The 8,415-nt window shown below is 42.2% G+C and overlaps 1 protein-coding gene and 1 long non-coding RNA gene across 15 annotated transcripts in view; one reads left to right on the top strand and one right to left on the bottom strand.

Moving 5' to 3' along the window:
- LOC108279184 (transcription factor 4) overlaps positions 1-8,415 on the top strand; it is a 165,784-nt gene that overhangs the window by 104,274 nt on the left and 53,095 nt on the right. The gene's annotated exons all lie outside the window — the stretch shown is intronic.
- The window catches only part of LOC108279185 (uncharacterized), a 2,255-nt gene continuing 712 nt past the window's right edge, over positions 6,873-8,415 (bottom strand). The window contains exons 2-3 of the long non-coding RNA XR_001815471.3: positions 7,818-7,965; positions 6,873-6,914 (exon numbers count right to left, since the gene is read on the bottom strand). This is a non-coding gene — a long non-coding RNA (uncharacterized LOC108279185). The remainder of the gene's footprint in view (positions 6,915-7,817; positions 7,966-8,415) is intronic.

Raw genomic sequence — 8,415 nt, forward strand, 5'->3', positions numbered from 1 at the left:
TCATCTCTTTCCTAAACGAATTTAAAAAAAGAAAGGGGAAAATAAAAAAAAGTGAAAGAACAGAAACAGCTGTGTGTCCGTTCCCCTGCAGATACAGACATGCCGTTGGGGGAGAGAGAAAAAAAAAAACCTCTTTATAAAGGTCTCTGTGTGACATCAGCAGTAAGAAACATTTCATACAGATGAAATTACGGTGAATAATAAGTGTGTTTATGCTTTAAGAAATAAGTCAATAGTACGAGTACGGAAGGAAAAAATACTTTGCATTTCATCTTTTTTTTCTCTCGTAAGCAAAACTAAAGGGTGAATACACAGAAGGGTATTGTATATTGTTTTTAATGTGTGTGTGTGTGTGAGCGAAAGACAGAGAGAGAGCAGACGTTCTCTGACCGCGGGCATGTCGGGTCATTGGCATCAGACCAAAATTTTTCCCGGTCGGGAAAATGTCTGCTCTCCACACGTCTGCAGAAGAAAAAGGAGCGCGGAAGAGAGAGAGAGAGAGACGTTCGCATCTCTCGCGCTAGCGTTTTCACCGAAAAGAGCGAAAGCGACGCACTTTCTGCCTCACTGTCAAACACACAATCATATCTGAGACAAGTGCCGCTAATAAATGCTAATCCCTTCAAATGCTAGAGAAGTGGAATATATTATCAGGAAGAAAAAGAGTGTGAGCGGTGTTTCAGCTTGGAAAGGGGAAAAGGGGCTAGAAGTGTGTGTGTGTGTGTGTGTGTGTGTGTGTGTTAAATTTCTGTACATTTTGAATTGTGGAGTAAACAGTGCTTTAAATGATCAATACATATATATATATATATATATATATATATATATATACAAATGTGTGTGTGTGTATATATATATACATACACACATATATATAATTATATTCTATAATATATATATATATATATATATATATACACACATATATAGCTGTCTCTCTCTCTCTCTCTATATATATATATCTATATATAAAGAAACCTATATTGTTAGGAGAAAAACATTCATAACAACAAGGTCATGAACAATCTGTGATTCTATAAAATATATAGCATCACAACACAATAATAAATCCTCTCTATACTCATCTCGATGGATGGATCGATTGATTGTAAAGGTAACGTATCATAGAGACTGGTTCCAGCGCTCGGCGTGAAGACGATCATATAGACCTATCGAGACGAGGTGAACTGAAATAAATAAACGAGCCAGAGCTCTTAAAACATTACCAATAACAACGAAAACGTCTCCTCTCAAAGCGTCTGTTAGGTTTCCTCGCACTGTTATTTTTGTGTGTGTGTGTGTGTGTGTAAGTTTACTCTTTTTGTTTCACCTTCTTCCTTTGCCGTCGAGCATCGTCATCACGCTCGACGCACCGGCAGCCATTTTGTTGCGAGCCCCACTAATCAAATTAGCGCCATCCCGTTCGTTTACACGCACGTTTTACAAAGGGAATTTTTGTTCGGCTGCAGCTGCAGATAACAGAGCGGTCCCGAATATTTTGGCCAAAGGAGAGAAAGAAAAAAAAAAAAAAAAAAAACCCCCCCAAAAAACCAAGAAAGTACTGTAGTCATGCAGTGATGAATTCCTCATGCTGTCTGTGACAGCAGCATTACGTGTTACACAACTGTTCAGTGTTTCTGTTTGGAAAAGTCATTCTGTGGGAATATTATGGGATTTAGTCCTTCTCTTTGCATTATTGAAGTAAGTGTAATAGAAAACTGTAATAAAAAGCTTGTTTTATTTATTTATTTATTCTGTGTGTGTGTGTGTGTGTGTAGGACGTGTGTGTGTGTAGTACTGCAGTATTCATTTCCTGAGGATGTCCAGAAGAATTCGGTTCACTCACTCAGGTGCACATGTAGACCTTGTTCCAGTTCCACAGCCAGTCAGCGTGTGTCAGGATCCCGGTCCGAGTTTAGTGCAGACCGACACGTGGTGAGAGTGCAGCGTGTACAGACAGGAAACGGTAACGCAGTGTGTATAACACGTTCATAACACGAGTCGGCGGGGAAAGGTATTCCGTGTGAAAAATTAGTGCAGGATGTTCAGCGCCGTTTTTTTTTTTCTCTCCCCCCCCCCCCCTTCTTTTTATTTTTGGGAGACAGGCATTGCGCATGTTTTATCCAGATGCGAAGTTCATGAATGATCAGAGCGGGTCTAGCGGAACTTCAGTAGACGTAGAGATGGAGAAGGAATTCTCACTTCATTTCAGGACACGACATGAATGGAAATGTGGAGAGATATCTCCGTAGCAGTTTTAATAACAGTTCAGAGTGTACGTGTAAATGACGAAGAAACATTTTAATGAACTTTTTAATTTTTTTTACTTTTCGCAAGGAGACAATAATAAGAGTAAGAGTAATTATTAAAAATCCTGCCAATATTATTATTATTATTATTATTATTATTACTATTGCTCGTACCATACTCTAATATTTATATTATTATATTATATGTATAATATAATAACATTGTTATTACAAATATACATAATTATTATATACATTATATAATTATTTATTGTAGTTGTTGATGGTGATGTAAATATAATCAACAATTATACATTTTTGAAAACAGCAAATTATTATTTAAAAGCATTATTATTAATAACAACCCTTCCTCTTCTTATTATTATTATGAATATTATAATAAATGTGTGCTTGTCATCACAAACCGTGGCTGAGAGGTAAATCTGGTGCGAGAGAGTGAAAGCCGGTTGTGATGCAGAGGAGGGCGTGCGTTGGTCGGGGTCATTTCTCTGCTGGCTGAGAGATATAGAGCGAGAACTAGAGAGAACGAAGAGGGAAATGAGATGCAGAGAGAGAGAGAGAGAGAGAGAGAGAGAGAGATGGCAGGATGGATGTAAAAGTTGGCAAAGAACGACGTGACGGTCATCGGGTTCGATTTCGATTTCACCACATTTCATTGGCATGGCGATGGTTTGCATTGTCCAAGCTTGGGGTTATAACTATGTGAATATTAGATATTAATAAAGAAGAATGTCGTTATCAGTTCTTCTAAGTAATAATAAAAACGTGTGACCTGTGCCGCGCTGAAACGTATCCCCCCACACACACACACACACATGAAAGAAGCCCTGATTTAGGGGGAGCGTTCGGGGCTGCAGTGCCATCCAACACCGTGGGGAAAGTTCACCTCACGCCAAAAGAGGAGGAGAGAGAGCGAGCGAGGGGGCCGGACGCAGAGAGAAAGAGGATGAGAATGAAGGATGGAGGGAGCAATAGAGGGGATGGAAAGGGGTTTTGGCTTTCGTCCTTACCGGGACGAATTACGAAATCGTTTCTTAATCCGAGAAAGAGAGACAGACGAAAACAAAAACGGGGAAGAAGGAAAAGAGAGAGAGAGACTTGTCTTTTAGCTATTAAACACTCGGGGTCAATTGCCCACCCAGGTAGCCTTCCTTCTGCCTCTTTGTGTGTGTGCGTGTGTGTGTGTGTGTGTGTGTCAGCTCCCCTCCGTGTGTACGTTTGAAGGGGTTTTCTGAGTCTATTATTCCCTACCTGACCCCTCTATTCATCTCCCACAATCCTTCACAGCAGCCGAGCAGGTAGTGCAGCCCCTTAGCCCTTTTAGCTCTTAGCTCCAACCGCACGCCGACCGCTTCCTAAACAAAGCCAGAGTTGAAACGAATCTGATCGAGCGCGTCCGTGCGTCATTTAGCCCAGAAGCTACACCAGACTAAGCTAAGCTAACGCCGCGTCCTTCACGTCTTGTTTTTCTAAGCCCGTAACCCTTGAGTGGTATTATTGCTATTTTCATTTGTACTGCTACATAATTAAAAATCTGTGCGTCAGAACGTTTTCATGTCCTCAGTTTGGTTTGGAAAATGAAATAAATAAATACCCGTTCAACAGGTTGCCATTTGGAAGAGCGAGGGGAAAAAACCTGCAGAAGTCTGAATGTTGTGATTTTTTTTTTCCTTTCTTTTTTTTTTTTTCTTTCCCTATTTTTATTTAATTTCTTTTTTTTATTATTTTCAAACGCCATGTTTGTGCAGAAATCACAGATTCACCATAAGGGCTGCTTTGCATTTTTAATTTAGTAACTAACATATGAATACATTTGCATATTAATTAGTTGCCGATTAAATCATGCATACATAATTGCCTGCTTACTGTGTTTAATGTTTGTCAGAATCGTGCGAGGCCCCGGCTTGATTAATGCCATTTCTGAGATTACAATTGGACTCAGCCACGGGTTCGAGGGTTCAAGAAGCTGAAAAATAGTTTGGGGGAAAGTTTTAATTTTTTTTTTTTTTTTTTGACAGCGTGCGTCTTTCAGAGATTTCTACAAGCCCCCCCCCCCCCCCCCCCCCCCCGACTGCAGACTCCTCTTAGACCTGTTCAGATTCATCCCCGATGTGCTGTGTGCTAATGCAGCCCTTAATTACACCGCCTATGCAGTTCGTTTCTCCTTTTTCCTTTTTTTTTAAAATTTATTTTATTCCTTCTTGCTTTTGCTTTCGCCAGTTTATTATACACGACCCCACAATTGAATCAGGGGCCGAATAAAAAAAAAAAAAACAGGATTCATTTAAAAAAAATAAATAAAAGCGAGAAACGGAGGCTCCTCATTAGTCTTAACAATGTCATTATTTATTTTTTTTTCTTTGTTTTTAAAGAAGCGTTTGTGTGATCCGGCGATTACTCCACGCTGAGTGAAATAAAGCTGATTTAGAGAACACAATAGGCCGTGTGAATACACAACTCGCTCTCTTTATCTCTCTCTCTCTCTCTCTATTTCACGGCCTTCGTCGCTCTCTCCGCGTGCTTTTAAAAGGCTTTTTTTTCCCCCAGCGTGGACTTTGAGCACAGCGTTGTCTTATGGAAGGATATTGGCCTTCCCTGTGATGTTTTGAGAGCGCTAACTTTTCTGCACTCGTTCTTTTCCTGTACTCGTGACGCCATATTTAGGCTCCAGTGCTTTCGCGTGCCTAATAGGAGTCTGAGGCGGCTCGAAGTATGTAGTGAAATCGTTTGTCGCCTGAAGAGAAAATGGAATTATCTAGACGGCAAATAAACAAAGAGACGCGACATGTGAGACAAAAGTCGACTCGAGAAGGTATCACGATACCAACGTGTTAAAGAGCTAGGCAGTCGGATCACGTGTGGAAAACGGCACGGTAGCGACGTGTTCCGTAACGCGCACACACAAAAGATTTGGACTTTTCTCTGGTCCTAGCCGTTCCGAGTCCCCTTTAAGTGACTCTCGAACATATGGATATATTTCCGGCCAAATCTGGCTTTTCTGAAAATGACGGTATAAGCCCCGCGGCCCTCGCGAGAGCGTTTCAGGCCGAGCGGTTCTGCGGCGTTTTTGGAAGTTTTAAGCTTCGCAAAGCTCTTATAGTTCAGTGTTTCACAGCAGGCAAGACCGAGAACACGCGCAGCGCCGCCTCGGACGCGGTACAAGCCCCTAGTCCCGTTAAACACTCTGACGGCTTCCCCGACGCCGGTTTAATATTTGTATTCCGTTACAATTGGCGCGTAACCGCATTTTGTGCTTAGCTCGAACGTCGTTGCTGGCAGCAGAGCGGCTCTTCTCCAACTTACAATGCTAAAACGATGACAGAAAGATCAGAGTCGTTGGCTTTGCGTGTAGAAATGTGGTCGGAAAGAACCACAAGAGGGGGAAATGTGGTGTTCGGGCAGATTGTGCTGTGTGGAGGATTTGTGTGCGTGCGTGTGTATGTCGTATGTGTAATCGAAGAGTGTATTTCCATCCGACGTACACATTTTATTACATTTACACGATTATTGTAAAATATCATTTCATTTCGAAGCACCGTTAGCATTTCACCCCACGTAATGTTCCCGGTAAATAATATTCAGACGATCGGGTGAAGACATGGAGACACAGCCAGAAAAAGATACGTAGAAGTTTGGCAAAGTTTCTGACGAGTGTATCGGCGATTAAAATGGCTGCCGGTCGCGGCCGAACGAGAGAGCGTTCGGAAAAGAGAGGCCACGAGTAAAAATAAATAAAGGTATATGGATATAAGATGAATAAGGAAGGGGGGAAAAAACACAGGCTTCCTAAATGATTCAAATCAACAACGTTCGAAAGGCTTTGTCTTTGGCATATGTGAATCATTTACTTCCTTTTGGGATCTATTCCCAGAGGTTGGACTTTTTTCTCTCTCTCTCTCTCTCTCTCTCTCTCTCTCTCTCTCTCTCTCTCTCTCTCTCTCTCTCTCTCTTTCTTTTTGTCTCCTTGATGAGCTAAATTTGGCAGCCTCGCACACTTCACTTGTAGGAGAGCTGCTGCAGCCCCTGGGTTTTTTTTTTTGTTGTTGTTGTTTTGTTTTGTTTTGTTTTGTTTTTTTGCGGCTAGCCGACACGACACAAAACATACGCATTTATTTTATCCCGTGCGGTCAATATTCACATCATAGAAGAAGAAAATGAACAGCAAGTGGGTTTAATTGTTTTATTACTATTATTGTTATTATTGTTATTATTATTATTCGAATGTATATGTTGAAATCTGAGGATCTGAAGCGTGCTGAAATTCACCGTTTGTTTGTATGATTTATTTATTTATTTTAAACGTTCCTTCTTCCGAGACCGACGTGTTTCCGCTCAGCACCGTTGCACGATCTCGAGTCGTCCTCGCCGATGAAGAGAAAGATGAGAGCGGACGAGAGAACGGCGTTTCACCTAGCGCTCTGATCCCTCCTTTCCTGCAGCTCCTCTTCCTCCCTTTATTTCCATGAGCCTGTTTTCCCCCTCGGGTCTTCCATGCTTTAGGCTTTGAGACTGTGTACTGATGTTTAGACTGCGTGTGTGTGCGTGTGTGTGTGTGTGTGTGTGTGTGTGTGTGTGATGATCTAGCTGCCGGTGAGGTAGATCTTCTCCACATCCCATACAACATTATTCCAGCCACCTTGAGATCTGTGTTGCAGTGCATGCGCACACACACACACAAACAAAACACACACACACACACACACGGATGGTCATGGACCTGGAATGTTCCCATGGTGCATTTGTTTCAACCCAAATTTTTTTAAGATGTGTGTGTGTGTGTGTGTGTGTGTGTGTGTGTGTGTGTGTGTGTGTGTACCATAAGTAAATGTGCCCTTTTCCATTGCCTCATTCATCACTTCTTGCAGGTGCTCTCTGACTATCTCTTTCTCTCTTCCCCTCTCTATATTCCCCTCTCTCTCTCTCTATCTTCCCCTCTCTCTCTTCCCCTCTCTCTCTCTATCTTTCCCTCTCTCTATCTTCCCCTCTCTCTCTTCCCCTCTCTCTATCTTCCCCTCTCTCTCTATCTTTCCCTCTCTCTATCTTCCCCTCTCTCTCTATCTTCCCCCCTCTCTATCTTCCCCTCTCTCTCTATCTTTCCTTCTCTCTATCTTCCCCTCTCTCTCTATCTTTCCTTCTCTCTATCTTCCCCTCTCTCTCTATCTTCCCCCCTCTCTATCTTCCCCTCTCTCTCTATCTTTCCTTCTCTCTATCTTCCCCTCTCTCTGTCTTTCCTTCTCTCTATCTTCCCCTCTCTCTATCTTTCCCTCTCTCTCTCTCTCTCTCTCTCTCTCTCTCTCTCTCTCCTTCTCTCTATCTTCCCCCCTCTCTCTCTCTATCTTTCCTTCTCCCTTTCTTCCCCTCTCTCTATCTTTCCCCTCTCTATCTCTCTATCTATCTTCTCCCCTCTCTCTCTATCTTTCCTTGTCCCTGTCTTCCCCTCTCTCTATCTTTCCCCCCTCTATCTCTCTCTCTCTCTCTGATAACTTTTCATCTTTATTTCGACACCATCTCTTTCTCTCTTTTTTTTTTTTGTTCTTTCTTCCTTACTTGCAGTGGGGTGTTTTTTTCTCTTCCTAATTGTAAGTTGGGTTCTCAGGCAGCGGCTGACACACACAATGTTGGTGGCGGGCCAGCGTCGAAGACAGATGGTGAAGTTATTAGATGTGCATCATACGATTCCCTTCCTGCCTCTCGTCTTTTAATCAAATTGAAGCAGAGAGAGAGGGAGAGAGAGAGAGAGATTATTAACAGCACTTGTATTCTATTTGTATTCAGGGGCCACTCATGTTTATCTAGTGCGTTGATGAATAAAAAGATAGACGGATAGATACATAGACAGATAGATAGATCAATAGATAGATAGACCGATCGATTCACACACACACGTCGGACCAGGTAAACATGATATACGGTAACACGTGGGTCCGTCTTTTGTGTTTTTGTCCTTGTTAGTGTCAAAGTGTGTGTGCCCGTGCGCTCACGTGGCCGTGATACAGGAGTAGATCGAGATAAGAAAAGAGCGAGAGAAATGTCTTAAAAGAAAAAAGAACTGACATTCGTTCCCCTTTTAAGGAGTTCAGCAGAGTTCAGAGCCGGCGATCTATTCCAGATTTATCATGGAAAGAAGAACGTGTGTGTGTGTGTG

Source organism: Ictalurus punctatus, chromosome 18 (assembly GCF_001660625.3).
Source record: "Ictalurus punctatus breed USDA103 chromosome 18, Coco_2.0, whole genome shotgun sequence".
Classification (NCBI taxonomy): Eukaryota; Metazoa; Chordata; class Actinopteri; order Siluriformes; family Ictaluridae; genus Ictalurus; species Ictalurus punctatus.